The sequence below is a fragment of the Oryctolagus cuniculus genome, chromosome 6, assembly GCF_051225735.1.
Source record: "Oryctolagus cuniculus isolate XC-2025 breed Fujian yellow rabbit chromosome 6, ASM5122573v1, whole genome shotgun sequence".
Classification (NCBI taxonomy): domain Eukaryota; kingdom Metazoa; phylum Chordata; class Mammalia; order Lagomorpha; family Leporidae; genus Oryctolagus; species Oryctolagus cuniculus.
In genome coordinates this window covers 63,447,057-63,463,375 of record NC_142872.1, presented here as the reverse complement: position 1 = coordinate 63,463,375, position 16,319 = coordinate 63,447,057, and the positions used below count along the sequence as shown (strand labels likewise).

Here is a 16,319-nt window from a genome sequence, read left to right as displayed (position 1 = left end):
GCCGCTCCAAAACTTTGCTGCGGGAGGGGGCAGAGCGGGGCGGGCAGCGGGAGTGACGCGGAGCGGGGACCGTTCCGGAGGCGCCCGGGCGGGCACGCGAGCTGCCGGGCCCTTTTCTCCCGGAGAAGGACAGGCAGCCCCCGGCGGCGCCCACCCCAGTCGACGCTCGGGCTCGCCTCCCCTCCACCTGCGGTCTGTGCGCTGCCCTGCCGCCGCCCTCTGACTCACTCCCGGAGCCCGAGCTGCACTCCTCGGGGGGGCGGCTCCCTTCTCGGGGCGAACAGGGCCTCGGGGGGCTCCGGGTTAAGCGCAGCCCGGAGCGGCCCCGGTCTCCCGCCGCCCCAGCCCCGCCAGCTCCAAGTAGTTCTCTGGGCTGACACTTGAGTCCCCCGCTGCGTTCGGGGCGGTGCTGGCTCCTCGGGAGCCGGGGGGTTTTGGGCGCCTGCCCCGGGGTCTAGCGCCGCGCGGCCCACGCCTGCCGGGTTAGCTCCGGCCCCTCGCTGCGCCCGCGGGGAGCTGTCCTTTCAACACCAAGGCGACGCAGCCACGCAGCCCCCACTCCCGCGCCAGGCGGTCTCGGGGAGCTGCCCCCCGAAAACCGGCCTCCCCAGGCTCCCGGGTTGCCCTCGGCTCGAGGCGAGAGCCGGGACCCTGTCCCCTACAGCCCGGCTCCGCCCTCCCGGCCCGCGGCCAGCACCGACCTGGTGTCCCCGCGCCGTCTAAGCCACTGCAGGACTCCGGCCCGGCTGTTCGAGGCGGTTCCGCCTGCTCTTCCAGCTCCCGCCGCCGCCTCGTGTACTCTGCCCGGCGAGCGGCCGCGGCTGCTGCCGGAGGCGCCCTCCAATCACGCCCCTCAGCCAGGCCCTGACGCGCTACCGCTCCCCTTCCAGATGGGAAATTCAAACCTCTCTCTCTCTCTCTCTCTCTCTCTCTCTCTCTCTCTCTCTCTCTCGTCCTCCCTCCCTCCTTCTCTCTTCCCCTCTCACCCTCTCGGTCTCCCTCCCTCCTTTCCTCCTTCTCTTGCTCACCCTCTCTCCCTCCTCCTCCTCTCTCTCCCTCCCCTCTCAGTCTCTACTGCATCCTTCTCTCTTTCTCCCTCCCCCTCCTCTCTCTCTTCCTTCTTCTCCCCTCTCCCTCTCTTCCCCTTTCCCCTCTCCCTCATTCCTCTCTTTCTTACCTCCCTTCCTCCCCTCCGTTTGCTCCCCTCTCCCATTCTCCCCCTCCCCTCTTTCCTCTCACCACTCCCCCAGCAAGCTCCCGCAGCCTGCCCCAGAGGCTGCAGCCCTGAGGACCCCAGGCCTGCTGCAGAGAGGGCTGGTGGGGGCAGGGGAGAGGAGAGGGCTCTTCAAAGCAGCGCTCAGAGACCCTCTCTGTGGGAAAGGCAGAATGACTGCACTCCTTGCCCCCCCCCCCCCCCCCCGCCACCGCCACCGGGAGGAACTCCTGTTTGGGCAGACCCTGACCATCAGCCTGCTTTTCTCTGTCCATAAGCAAATCTGGGGCTGGGCCACGGTCAGATGGCCTTTGCAGCCCTTCAGCATAGTGGCCAGCAGCAGGAAGACCTGAGGTGGGCAGTGAGGGTAAGGCCCTTTGCTGTGCACCAGAGGGAGAAGGCTCATGCCGAGTAGCAGTGGATCCAGGGAGTATTCCCCAGTCCCTTCTAGACCCTACATCCTGTGAAAACAGGGAGGGAGCCTCTGGCAATGGTGATCCTAGATTCTTTCCTTCCGAAGCCCAGGGAAGCCCTGGGACCTCTGAGAAGCAGGACAACACCTGCTCACCTCCCCCCCCGCACCCCCCAGCCCTTCCTTCTGCCCTCACACTCATGGTTTGCTTTGTTTCTCTCCTAATGAGCCTCTTCACTTTGCCTGCAGTGTGGTGGCCTGAGGTGCAGGGAAATGGCTTTAAGAGGAGGGGCCTCACACCAGGCCTTTGAAAGATTCATAGGAGTTTATGCATCAATCAGGGCTGTGTCAGCGTGGAGATGACTTCTGCTTCTGTCTGGGGATGGCTTCCATTCAAAAAGGGAGTGGCATGAGCTGCAGAGACAGGATCTGGGAGAGGAGGGAGCCCTGTGTTCCAAGCAGAGGGCTGTTCCTTTTGAACCTGGCCACGGCCAGGGCCTCAAGTGGGGGACCCCACAAGACAGAGGCTATCGGCAGACCCACACCCCTCATCTGGACCAGCTCCTTCTGAAGCTCCTCTTGGGCTGTGGGGCTTTGCATAAAGAAGGCCCTTCCCTTATGGGCAAGTTCTCTGCTGGGCGCCATCTAGGGTCATTGGCGTGCTCATTCTTTATTTCTCTTCAGTTTCCTAGGGCGGACACAGAAGGAGGGGGACAGTGGGGAGGCTGTTTGATCAGAGTGACTTCGACTCGCCACCAACGCCTGAGGGGAGTTGTCATTTCCAGAGCCAGGGTCCCCCACCCTCCCCCTTTCTCCGCATTCTTCAACAACACGCTCAGTAGATGGGACCTGGCTGACAGCACTCTAGTTACAATCGGGGTTTTTCCACAACTGGCATTGCCTTTGACATGGACGTGGACCAAGTTGAGCTTGAAAAATCCTGAGCTCATCTCTGGGCAGCCTGCTTGAAGAGGAGCCTGGATGAGCTGGAGCAGAGGGAGGCTGGGTGGTGGGTTCACATTTGCATTCGAGCTTTTAGCATGATGCCTGGGACAGCAGTATTAAAGAACTGGTTGCTGAGTGGAGAAATGATCCCTGCAAAGAGAGATTCCGACTCCGGCTTTCACATCGTTCAACAAAGAATGAGGCCAGTGGGGGAAAGGTAAGGGCTCGAAGCAGCCTCAAGCTTTGACAAGCACCTGCTCACCATTGCAACTATCCAATCAACATTAGGACGGTCTCATGTGAGGTCACGGGTCCATGTCCCTGGAAGCTGGCAGGTGGGTGAGAGGCTGGTGGCCCAGGTGACAGCTAAAGCCCGCTTTGAACGCCAATATCTGTGAGGCTATTGAGAAGCCACCTGAGCTGATGAGCTGTGAGAATCTTAGGGGTTACTGGACAGCCCAGTTGAACTTTGGCTGCTGAATGAATAGGGATGCATGGTGACTTGTTAGCCATTGAACTTGCCCTTGAGAAAAGCAGGTGGAGAGATGAGCACCTGCTCTCTATTCTGTGTTTCCAGGCTGGACGTGGTTCCCAAATCCCTTATTATTACTGAAGGGAAACTGCTAATCACCATTAACACTTCCTGACCACAATACCATCAATCTTAGCAACAATCCAACACCACCAGTCACAGCGACAATCAGAGCTTCCATTCTTTCCCCAGTGACATTTTCTCGCTTTCTCCCCTTTTCAAGATGGGGAAATTGAGGGCCAGGGGGAGAAAGTGGGTCTTTGGCAGAGCCAGGATTCCAACCCAGGCTAGCCCAACCCCGAGTTCTGGGGCTCTTCCACAACATGGGCCACTTCTCTTCTGACACATCCCACCGCCTATGGAAATGTAACTTTTGCTCTACAGATATTTTCCCACATTGACATTTATAGTCATCCCTGTTTTCCGATTTCTCACTAAAAAAAAAAAATCAAAAAGAGAAAAACCTGCCACGGATTCACACCCAGATTGGGGTCCCCATGCCATGGGTGTTGCCAGCATTCCCTTCATCTCCTGTGTCTGGGATCCAGCCCGCTGGGAGTGAGCGCGAGCGAGCAGGAGTGCCAAGGGGCCCAGCCTCTGGTCCTGGCAGGGCCCGCTCTGCAGCCAGCTTCCCAGAGTCACCTGGTAAAATCGAGATGTGGCTGTGCTGTCACGTCTGCTGAGTCCCTGCTTTCATTTATGAGCCGTGGGGGCAGGGGGTGGGGCCAGGATTGAACAGAATCATAAAGTGATATGTGCACACCTTGGGTGTTCACCAGGAAGTCAATCAAGGGAGCTGATGTGAGTGCTTTGTGTGAGGCTCCAGGAACAGTGTGTGAGGAATGACAAACGCGAGCAGGAAGGATGGTTTGCAGAGCACGCCTGTCCAGAGGTCAGCCCCTTTCTCTCTGCAATTGCCTCCATCCAAAGGGCGCCCTGGCTGCCATCCGGGAGATGCCGAGGTCTCCAGGAAGCGCCAGGCACCGGCTCTGAGATGGAGCTTGCGGGCTGGTCCTGACCCCAGCTGGTGGGTGCAAGCCAACTCACATCCTGCTGTTCTAGCAGGAGCCTGGAGGGGCAGAGTTGGTCTTGGTTTGAGAGGGTGGCCATGTGCCAGAGGCAGAGACAGAATTGCGGGGGTGGAGCACAGAGGAGGGATGGGGGGGCACCCTTGCTCATCTGCTGAGTGTCTTTCCTTTTGTCAGCAGCTGTGGCCCGGGTGCTGCCCTGCGTGGGTGTGATGCGAGGCTCCCCGGTCTGCCTCCTTCAATGAGGAGCGACAGTGTGATGGCAAACCCGTCAGTGAGCAGTGGTGCCTTTGTGTGTGTGTGTGTGTGTGTGTTTGTGCGTAAGTGTGGGACTGTGCAGGTGTGAGTGTGGCAGCATACATGTGGAGTGACATAGGTGCTGTATGCTGTCCTCAGTACGTGGTAGGACAGGTGTGGGTCTGTCACCACGGGACTATCAGTATCTGCCAAGGGTATTCCTGATGTGAAGTGCCATGACAGCATAGAGCTCAGTGAGCTGTGGCTAGAGCACTGTGTGAGGGTTTGGATAGAAGGCAAGGGTACATGTACAGCTGTGTGGGTTGTGCACTATACCACCACAAAGGGTATCATTAGACTATGTCAGACACAAAGGCCTCCAGGAACAGGTCACCACTTCTGTGTGATCCCTGAGTGTTGCCATCCATCAGGAAGGACCTCCAATATGCAAGGATGCAGTCCTGTGCCACCATCAGTGGTAAGGCTGCAGATGGCCGTGTGTCACAGTGGAGCGGCACACATGTTTCTGCCACCGTGTGGGGCAGTAGGGGTGTGTGTGTTTGCAGCCAGGAGTGTGTCATCACCACTGAGCAGGCGTGTAGGCAAAATATGCCACCAAGAGTGACTAACCCCTCTTTCAGCATTCCTCCTCCACCAGAGGGGGCCCCGGGCACCTGTGTCTGCCGGCTCTTGCCCCAACTGGGAAACTGCCAAGAGCCCAGGGTCCTGCATTCTAAACTCGCGTGTCTCAGAAAGAGGGTCCCAGGTTCAATGCCTGAGCCCTGACTCTTTGGAATTCCATGGAATCTGTGTGGGCATTCTCTGGGGAGCCCTCCTCTCTGCCCCTCCCAGAGCCCTGCCCAACAGCTCGGTGGAGGTGCCCCTTTCATCCAGCACCACCACCCCTTGAGGGACACTGCAAAGCAGTCCTCTTCCAGGCCACACAGCCCACCCCAGGACGTCTCCATGTCCCCACACAGTCAGCTCCCTCTCCTCTGAGCTCTTCTGAATCTGCACACTTTGCTGTCTGCACGCCAGACTGTAGTCCCCCGGCAGCCACCCAAGGGAGGATGTTTAGGTGATAAACCTTTCCAATTTTTGCCTCTGGTTCTTTTTTGAGCATTCTGCTGTGACTTCTGCCTCCCCTCCCCCAAACTCAGTCCCTCCAGCTCTCCAGGACATGGTTGCATGTCCCTGTCCATCCAGAACTCTTCTCTGATGACCTCAGCCGACGGCCTCAGCCAAGTTCCCTTTGCTTTCTGAGCCTGGCCCTGGCCTTGCTCAAGCCCTTCCAGGGCGCCCAAACCCTTGGTCCCTTCTTCTCTCCCCTTGCAAAGCCCATGCTCAGCAGGAGTCTTCACCCCTTAGAATGTTCCCGAAGCCACATGGAGACCGTAGGAGAGTTGTTGAATATTACAGTCGTGAGCAAAAGGCCACCCAAGAACCACTTTTAGAAACACAGAATCGGAGGCTTTTACAACGCTATATGTCAGAGAGGGGCCACTCCTACACGAAGCGCCAGAGAGGGGGGACTTGGCAAAAGCTGGCAGCCTCCTGGGCCTCATCCTGCATGGAGCGGACCCCAGTCTCTGAGACAGAGGCCCAGGGGTTCACGGCCTTCCCGTAGTCCCCTGGCGTTTTTGACACGTCCAGTGGTCGTACAACCTGGGCCCTGGCTCAACAGAATTGGGGAATCAGCCGACCCAGGACCCCAGTCCTCCAGAAAAAAAAGAATCCTAGACTATTTCAGGACTAACTGAAGCTTAGAATCAACCTTCATCCGCATCCACGCTCAGCGCTAGAATCTTACACCCTAAGCATGTCCGTGTCTAGAACTGTTGAGCTGGAAGGGACCCCAGAGTGTGGCCTTGTTCCCGGCATAGGAGAAGTTTTGATTTTTCAGGCTTCCTGCTCTTTTGGGATGGAAGCCCCCTGAAGGACTGCCTCCCTGGTGTCGCCCTCACTCTTCCTGGCTCCGCGCCAAGGCAGCAGGCAGGACCCCTCCATGTGGGGGGTGGTGAGTGAGCTGGGAATGACTTCCAGTTTCCCACTGGGCCCAGCGTGCTTCGGCCAACAACCAGATCTTGCTTTTTGATGAAATGAAGTTGAGGGGACATTATTGCTGTTTTATGAGAGCAGGGAGCAGACAGCAGAGGTTAAGAAGCTCATGAGGCCTCTCGTCAAGGAAATGAAAGGAAGAGAGACAGAGAGCACCATGGGGAGGCGGGATGCCATTTTGGAGACTGACAGGCATGAGTGTGTGTGTGTGTGTGTGTGTGTGTGTGTGTGTAGGCAATGAAATGTGCATAAAGAGTTAGTAACACAGGCACCTTTCTGGTCATCCCTAAGTCTCCTCCATGTACACATGGAGAAACAGATAGGAGAGACTCAAGGCTACACAGCAAGGTAAGGAGACCCTTTACGTCTGGGGCGAGCCCGGCACCCAGGTCCACATTTCTGAAACAAGTCCTGCATGCCGGGTATTGTTGGAAGAATGTGACAGAAGCCAGCCCTCTACCCAGTGACAATGCCACGCGGGCTTCTGCCACACGCTTAACTCATTTCTCAAACCTGCAGGGAGGGCCGTGGATAGCAGGCAAAGGTGCAGGTGAGAGGTGTTGGGGTTTCTCCCCCTGCTCTTTGTTCCACAGGGAGAGCTGCAAATACCCCATTGAGAGGTAGCACGTGGGCCGATGCACACTCTCAAGATGCTTTCGGATCCGAGGCTCTGTGATTGGGAGCCGGCGATTGAGGCAGAGAGTGGGAGTGGGGAGAGGAGAGGTGCCTGCAAACAGTGCATGACGATACGGAGCACGGAGCACTGTCCTGGTGGAGAGGGAGCAGGTGGAGGAGCAGTCTCTCTCTCTCTCTCTCTCTCTCTCTCTCTCTCTCTCAGACACACACACACACACAGGGCTTGTGAGCCACATGGAAGTGGAAGCTGGCAGCCGGGAAGAGGTGGGGGTGGCAGGCCTCTGCCCTTGACACCCCAAGTCTCAGAGGCTTCGTAGGTGGGGGTGTGTGTATGTTGGGGGGAGTTGAACGTCACTAGCCCTCTGTCCCTTTCCAACTTTGTGACCAAGAGTCTCTTCTGTTGTCAATAAAAGGGGGATGGTCCCTGCCTCCCAGTGCAGGGGTGTGGGGGTTAGGGCACCCCAAAACAATGCTTAGGAAGCAACATCCTCTTTCTCCAACACCGGACTAAGGCTGTGCTCTGGGGACTGCAACAGAGTGACCAATAGCCAAGTCCTCTTTTTATGGCCCTCTTGGCCAAAGGCTGCCTTGAAATTTCCCTGAGTTTCTTTGAATTGGAACGAGAAAGAAAAGAATTGAAAGCTTCGAGGAAAATGGGGGTGAGGCGGGATGATTCTGTTACTTCACCCCTTTCCGGCTTCCCCCTTCTCTTTCAGAACGCAGGGGACTAGGAGACTGTGTCGCCCGGAAGGTATGGCCTGCAGGAAGTCCAGAAGGGGCTCAGACTTCAGGCCCAACGAGGGGAGGAATTTTCCATCCACGAATCTAAAAATGGCTGCTCAGTGCTACTCAAGCTCCGGTTCTTTGGTTCGGGCAGGAAAACAAAGCCAAACCAAACCCCCTTTTATTTGGCAACCAAGCAAGAGAGGTCTTGGAAAGATGAAGCCAAGAAAAAGCTTAAAGGGCTGGAGAGGAAGGGATTTTCATTTCCCGAGCCTCTCGCCGAGCTGGGTGATTCACGATCTGTATCTGATTTAATTCCCAGGCTGGAGCCTCCTCTGTTACCTTAAATGTCATTGCCTCCACTTTATATTCTGATAGGGACGTTCATAGTCAGAGAGGTTAAGTGCCTCATTCAGGGCAACACAGCTTAGCAGCAGCAGCAGCCCTGGGAGGTGCTGGGTCTCTCTCTCTCTCTCTCTCTCCCTCTCTCTCTCTCTCTGGGTGGCCGCACTTCTGGACGGGGTTTGGGTGGGTTTCTGGAAGCAGAGCCTGGCCATGCTGCTTCAGAGAAATGGGTTCTAGAGTCTGGGAGACCCTAGCAGGACAGGCATGCTCTGCGGAGACATTGCCACAGGCTGGTCTTTAACAGGCCCCATGTTCCTGGGCTGAAGGCGATCACAGGGCTGGGGGCCGGAGGTCAGGTTCCAGAGCCAGGCACTAAGGATGTACATGAGGAGTCGGCCTCTGGGGCAGCCGTTGGCTCTCTTCTGTCCAGTTTGGCTCAGCCTGGTTCCCATCACCCTTGTTCTAACCCTTGCTCCTGCCTCTGCTCTTGCTCCTAAATCTGCAGGAGGATTGTAGCTTTCCTCAACATGAATCTGAGCGCACCTCTCCTCTCCTTAAGACACACAGGGGTCACGGCTTATTTTGCCCTCCAGAACTCATTCCCCCCCACCACGGAATCAACTTTGCCGGAGCCCACCTGCACACAGTTGTCCCTTGGGTGCCATGGGGGATTTGTTCCAAGACCCCCTTGCATACCAAACCCTGCAGTTGCTCAAGCCCCTTATATAAAATGGTGTGGTATTTGCACAGAGCCCACGCACAGCCTCGCATGTGCTTTAAACCATCCCCAGAGTCCTTGTGATCCCTAACGATGGAAATGCTATGTAAATAGTTGTTACGCTGCATTGTTTCGGGAACCACGACAAGAGAAAAAAGATCTGTACATGCTCACTGCGGACGACTCCCCCCCCACACACCCCGAATATGTTTGATCCACGTTTGGTTGAATCCATGGATTCAGAACCCAGCGGTCCAGGGGGCCACCTGTGTCTCACAGGGGAGTCATCTGAGCTGGACTGAGCCACTCAGCAAGTGCAGTTCCCCTGCCTGCAATGCCCCGGCCTCTGAGAACAGGTCAGGCAGGGCCAGGCACCTGACCAGAGAGGGCCAATGCAGGCTGGTTTTTTTTTCCTTCTACTTGCAACAAAAGTGATCTTAATGGATACAAAATATTCTTCTTCTTTTTTTATATCTTTTTATGTCTTCCTGTTGCCCTCAGTAGAAAGTTCAACATCTTTTTACTGGCCTTAAGGCCTTCCACGACCTGGCCCTGGCTGCTGGTGCTTTATCCACACCTAGCACTGTCCCCTTCCTGGACCTGCGACCTCACGTCTCTGAACCTTAGCCCGAGGTGTTTGCGGGGTGGGGTAGGTGGGGGGCGTCCTGGTCTGCCCTGTTCACTTGGCCTGCTTTTCCAGTGACCGTTAGGGCTCAGTGGGTGTTCTGGGGTGGGGGGTTGCGATGGAGCTGGGGGTGTCCTCTGTGTTCCCACGTGGGTCCTGCCATTGCTGCGCCGGCTGCAGTTTCTACTTAGATTTTTCTTGGCTAAGTCTCCCTGCCCCGCGCCGTGATGCGCTCACTCAAGGGGAAGGATTCATTCACTTAGCAAATGCCGTCGGCCCTCTGCATCCCCAGCTGTCCGCCTGCGTGGACTGCACCCACCGTGCAGTGAAAATATTTTAAAGATTCCGCCTGCATGGAACACATACCCTTTTGTCATTAGCCCCTAAACAATACAGGATAGCAACTATTTATACAGCATTTATATTATGCTAGGCTTTACAAGTTGTCTCTGGCTGATTTAAAGTACACAGGAAGCTGAGATGGACCCTGTGCAAATACCGCACCATTTTATAAAAGGGGTTCGAGCAACTGCAGATTTTGGTATTCAAGGGGGGCCCTGAAATTGATTTCTTGCAGCTACTGAGGGGCGGCTGTTTGTACTGAGCGTCCCCTACGTGCCTGAGGCTTCTCTAGGTTCTGGGGATTGGGTAGTACACCTTCCTGTCTTGTGCAGGAGAGGAAGTGCACACCACTTAAGAACACACACACATGGCCGGTGCCACGGCTCAATAGGCTAATCCTCCTCCTTGCAGTGCCAGCACACCGGGTTCTAGTCCCAGTTGGGGCGCCGGATTCTGTCCCTGTTGCCCCTCTTCCAGGCCAGCTCTCTGCTGTGGCCCGGGAAGGCAGTAGGGGATGGCTCAAGTGCTTGGGCCCTGCACCCCATAGGAGACCAGGAGAAACACCTGGCTCCTGGCTTCGGATCAGCGCAGTGCGCCGGCTGCGGCGGCCATTGGAGGGTGAACCAACGGCAAAAAGGAAGACCTTTCTCTCTGTCTCTCTCTCTCACTGTCCACTCTGCCTGTCAAAACACACACACACACAGGCGAGGTGACAGAGCTGTGACACAGCAAGACAAGGGTGCGTCCAGAGGCCGACCAGGCCCAACGCAGCCCTGGGGACGTGGCTGTTCTGTGAGTAAGGACCACCCCCGGGTGCCCTGCGACCCTCAGCCCTCCTGTGTGACAGCTGTTGCCAGAAGCTCTTTGCTTGTGACTTATCCCCAATTTCCCACCTACAGCCCCTCTTGGCGGGGTCCTGGTTATATAAGTGACGTGTGTGTATGTGTGTGTCTGTGTGCGTGCGCGTGCACGCGTGTGTGCCACACTCACCTTTCCCGACAGGAGCTCAACAAAGCAATGTTCGCTCTGACTTTGCTGTGCCACCATGCCAGCCCTGCCTGGGCCCAGCGTCATCAGTGCAGTGTCCTCCCCTGCCTGGCTTTGATCACGGCTCCCCCTGCCTTCAGCTTTCCCCGTCTTCACTCTCCCGGCTCCCCCTGCAGGCCTGTCGCCAGCCCTTTGATCATCCCTGTGACGTTCCATCAGGCCTCTCTGCCTCCATTAAGACGGTGCGGCTCATCCGTGTCACTCCTGTACTCAGAAGCCTCGGCTGACTCACCGTGGCCTGCAGCACCAAGTCAAAACCCAGGAGTGCCTCTGTGGCTCTGCCTTCTGCCTCCCTCGCAGGCCTTCTCCCGCTTAGCACGCCCTCTCGTGTTCGTTTCGTTGTGATAGAGGGGATCTTCCATTGCCTCCTCTCGCCGTATACGCTGTTTAAGGGCAAGGACCGTCGGTGTCTTGTTCATCCCTGAATCATCCACAACAAGTCCGAAGCTTTTTGGCCTGTGATTGGCCAATGAAAGTCCCCAGAGGGGGAAGACACGCCCAGCACGGTGCCAGCTGGTTGGCCGTATAATGACTTGACTTGGCCCATGAGCGTACTCAGTCTCAGGGGTAGGCCTTTTATTATTATTTTTTAAAGATTCATTTATTTTATGTGAAAGGCTGAGTTACAGAGAAAGAGGGAGACGAGAGAGAGAGAGAGACAGAGAGAGAGAGCTTCCATCTACCGGTTCACTCCCCAAATGGCCGCAGTGGCCAGAGTGGGCCAGACTGAAGCCAGAAGCCAGGAGCTTCTTTCGGGTCTCCCATATGAATGCAGGGCCTCAAGCACTTGGGCCATTCTCTGTTGCTTTCCCAGGTGCATCAGCAGGGAGCTGGATTGGAAGTGGAGCAGCTGGGACTTAAACTGGTGTTCATATGGGATGACTGGGCTGCAGGCAGTGGCTTAACCAGCTCTGCTGCTGCCTGCAGTGCCAACCCCAGGGGTAGGCCCCTTCTGGTCACAGAACACCCTGTCACTGGCATCCTTATCTGAACCTTACATTTTGCGTCTCTCAACCCATTCACGTTCCCCCACAACATTTTCTCCATGCATTGTCCCTGCCATGGTGGCATTTTAGCCTTGGGATATTTTCGGTGTCATTTGCTGTGATGTACTGTATTTTTATTTGTCCAGATTCTCTTTGGAGTCCCTCCCTCTCCCATTCTCGGTCTTTATGATCTGGGTGGGGCCAACCCCATGCCCCACTTCCGTGGGTGGGCATTAGATCCCTAGCCAGGTAATTGGAGTGCTGGGTACGCACCTGGCACAGTGATTGGTTCTGGGGTGGCAAAGGATGGAAGCTGAGCCAATGAGTGTCTTCCCTGGGACCTTTGACAGAGCCGGTGGGGGAGAGCTTGTTTCTATGGAATTGGCAAGAATGGCGGAAGGCCGCCTGAGCAGCTGCTTATTTTGCCACTTTCCAGGGAGACCTATAGTGGGTGTGGGGTTGGGGAGGGGTGATGTCAACACAGAGAAGCACAGAGCTGAGAGAGGGTGGGAAACAAATTCCTGATAAGAGTGTTTGAAGGCCACATCCCCATGTGTCTTGAAGCCTCATCTGTTATGCACTTTTTGGTCCTATGGGGCCATAAACACCACTTCTCTGATTCAGTTGCTTTTGGATTAGGTTTCTGTCTCTGCCTGGCAGGGACCTGCTGGAATCTGTAACTTTGGAGCTGTGTATCCCCTCCCTGACCCTTCATTTAATAGCCTCATATCCTGGGCTGGCGCTGTGGCATAGGGGGCTAAGCTTCCAACTGCGGCACTGGCAATTCATGTCCCAGCTGCTCCTTTTCTGATCCAGCTCTCTGCTGTGGCCTGGGAAAGCAGTAGAAGATGGCCCAGGTGCTTGGGCCCCTGCACCTGCATGGGAGATCCGGAAGAAGCTCTTGGCTCCTGACTTCGGATTGGCCCAGCTCCAGCTGTTGAGGCCATTTGGGGAGTGAACCAGTGGATGGAAGACCTTTCTCTCTGTCTCTCCCTCTTTCTCTCTCTATAACTCTACCTCTCAAATAGATAAATAAAATCTAAAAAAATTTTGAAAAATAGTCTCATATCCAAGAAGGAGCATGCCACCCTCAGTCTCCAAGCCCACCCCCCACCTGCTACAACCTGGTGCCATGGTCACGTAACGAAGGTAGGGAAGAAGCCCACGGCGTGTGCCCTGACCAAGAGCTCTGCCCAAGTGACAGACCCCACAGACCCCAGTTCCTGCGGCCACAGCCCCTCAACAGCGCACACCGTTCCGGCCAAGACTTCTGCAATTTCACCCCTGAGTGGTGTCAGCCCTCTTGGGCGGGTGCCATCCGTCCCTGGCGACTTGTCGGCATCTAGTGTGTCTATTGAAGCTGCAACATTTGCCCGCGAGAGCAGTGCCATTGGCTCCCCACTTCCAAAAGACAATTTGGGAGCAGGAATCTCCCTGAGGTCCTCCTCAGCCAAGGCTGAAGCAAGCGGAGGCATCCTCAGATCTTCCAGAAAGCTCTTTTTCATCTCGAGCTCTTTCCCAGAGCGGCAGTCATCAAGCACCTTGCTGGGACTTTTTTTTTTTTAACCTCTTTTCCATTTGATGCATTTGAAAGACCTCTTCTTGTTGGCCCTACAGGCCTTCCCAAGGTGACTTCTGGGGTGTCTCTGGACTGCATAACTTCAATGCTCGCTGCCTTTGCTGAGCCTCAGTTTTTAAATGTCCCCCAAAGATGTCTTTTTCTCTGCAATCCTCCCTAGATGTCTCTCCTTGGCTTGTTGTGGCTTTTGCCTTCTTTTGTTTGGTTTCCCGTTGTAATGGTGAGAACATGCTAGGCTGTGTGCAAGCCTGGAGGCTCCCCCCACCCACACAAGTTGCGGGGGTCTTGTGATGCCACCATCTCAACACAAGGCTTCTAGGGGCACCGTGGAAAGAAGAGGGAGCCGAATGTGCCCGAGGTACCCAGTGATGCACACCAGTGACCTTTTGGGTCATCTTCTGTTTGTCTTTCCGGGTCATTCCTTTCTTCCCTGTCTCCACCCTACTCTGTGCCCCAGGGGCCTGCACATGTGGGCCAATCAGCAGGCTCCCTTTGTCTTGGGGTTTCCAGTTGGGTTTCACAATGAGGTGCTGGCAAGTGTCCTAGGCAAGGGAGAGTGTCAGCAGAGTGTCCCTTGGCCCAGGGCTGCAGCTCCTCTCGAGTGGAGTCCTGCCCCCTGGGGTATCCGCTCCAGGCTCCACATCTGCTTCCTTCTTGCCCTTTCTGGCTCAGCGGTGGTAATCCCACCCTTGTGGGATCCTCCGTCCCTTGTCCCTGCTTGCACTGTCACCGAGCCTTCCTCAAACAGCCTCCAGGGAGTGAGTGCACCACGCTTCCTACTGGGTTCTCATGGCTCCCCTGGTGGTCACATTTCTGCTTGCCATTCATTGGCCAGACCTGGCGCCTTCAGCCCGCCCACCGGAAGGGGTCAGGAATCTGGGGTGCAGTCAGTGGGTGAGCTGGGGGTGGGCTGTGCTCTCCTGGGGCGCCCAGCTCCCGGCACTCTGGTAAGAGAAGCCTTTTGTAAGGCTCATTCCCCAGGGTGCAGCCGAGTAGGAGGGGCTTTGGCTTGCTCTCTGATCTCTGCCGGTCCTCACTGTGTAACTTTGGGCAAAGTCAGCCTTCCCCTGTGAGCCCAAGTTTTCTCACAGGCAAAGTGGGGGCACTGATTCTTTCCTTGTGGATACATTGCTGGGCTGAGATGGTGCAAGGGGCACTTCAACACATTTGTAGAAAAAATGGAATGAAAAGTGCGAGTTTATTTTGTAGCAAATGTGTCTTGAAATCCATGCATAGTTTTTTTTTTTCCGGAATGTGTACTTTCCACTTATTAAGAAGAAAGATTGGCACCAAGAGAAACTCATACTTGCAAATCCATTTTCCATGAACTTTCTCAAATGCCCATTTGTGCACGGACCCTGGCACACAGGAAGCACACAATGGAAACCGCCGGGCTTAACCGTCACATCTCTGCCTGAGAAAGATCGGTACCCACGGAACCCCTTATCCTTGTTCTCTGTGCACCTGCTCTGGGCCCAGCACGTCTCAGTGCTCAGATACAGAGTGAGCGAGGTGGGGCAGGGCCCTGCCTCTGGCATATTTTCTGGGGGGAATGGACTGACAATTCATACAAAGATGGAAAGGTCATTCAGAGAGGAAAGTGCACTGAAGAAGCGAAGCCGGGTGACGAGAGCAAGCAGGTGGGCCAGACATGTCCAGGGCGCCCTCCAGGAGATGGCATTTGAACTTGACCTGAGCAGCTGCAGAGGCCCGTGTGAGGGCCTGGCCTATGGGATGCTCCCTTGAGCAGGAGAGAGCATGGTCTGTGTCCCGGACCACAGAATGGAGCCCAGGCAGCAGGTGTGTGGCGGGAACCAAGTTTTGTGTATGATCTCCGCAAGCCTCATGAGAGGGCTGGAGGTTATCAAACTCAGGTGGGGGCCTCTGAGAGCCTCAGCCAATGGGTCAGGTCCTCCTCCAGGGGTTCCTAGTTGACATCTCTTGTCCTCAGGCCCAAGGTCTCTGAGTGCATAGATTTCTTTACAAAATCACCACAGTGGAATCCAAGCAGATTCTTCCATCACTTCTGGGGAAACTGAGGCCTACAGTCCTGGGGTCAGGCCTCGTCCCATCAATGAGGACCACAGCCACCTGACTGACCACCCCCACACACCCCCCCACCAAGCTCTCCGCGTGGCCTTAGCTCAGTTGCCGTCTCCTGCCACGGGCTCCCTCGCTCTGAAGGCTGCGGTTTTACCCTCTCTGCTCTTCCAGTGAGGAAACTGAGGCCCAGCATCTCCCACTGCCTCCTCACCTCAGGACGCCTCCCTCCCGCGTCAGCAGCCCACACAGCATCCTGTAAATAACTGCATGTTCTCAACACCTCTCCTCCTTCTCCTTGGAAACCTGCTCTGTCTTTGGGCTCGGGCTGCTTGGCAGTTAGATTGGCGGATCGGCTGCGTGCGGAGTGTGGCGGGAGCGCAGAGGATGCATGGAAAGCCCAGGGCTGTGCACCTGCTCAGTCGTTTGCCTGGTAGGGTGACCACAGGCAAGTCCCTGCCACCTTCCTGAGCCTCCACCTACTCATCTGAAGCCCAGAGACCATCACGACCAGTGTCTGAGATGAGGAGTAAGAGACGGCGGTACCCAGAATCTTAGCTGAGTATGAGGCACATAGTAGGATGTTTAACGCAAATGAGCTTTTACAGCCAGCTCACTGGAGCTGCACAACGTCCTGAGATGAGTTATTGTGATGCCCACTTCACAGATGAGAAAGATGAGGCAGAGGGGACGGGAAACTTGCCAAAGTCACACAGCCGGAAGTTGCCATTAAGCACTTGTACCCAGGATGCTTAGCCCCGGAATTCAAACTCTTCCCCCCTGTTCTTCTGGGACCCGGATGTCTGGAGGGGCGATGGGGCTCACCCTATCGCTGGGGGTAGGAGGAGGTGGC

At 55.9% G+C, this 16,319-nt stretch overlaps 1 protein-coding gene across 2 annotated transcripts in view; it reads right to left on the bottom strand.

Moving 5' to 3' along the window:
* CPLX2 (complexin 2) overlaps nt 1–16,319 on the bottom strand; it is an 81,087-nt gene that overhangs the window by 11,475 nt on the left and 53,293 nt on the right. Inside the window, exon 1 of one of the 2 annotated variants that reach the window (XM_008255439.5) lies at nt 702–933. The exons of the other annotated variant lie outside the window; for it this stretch is intronic. The gene's annotated coding sequence lies outside the window, so the exon portion shown is untranslated. Of the gene's footprint in view, nt 1–701; nt 934–16,319 lie in introns of those variants that run through there. 2 annotated transcript variants of the gene reach the window in all.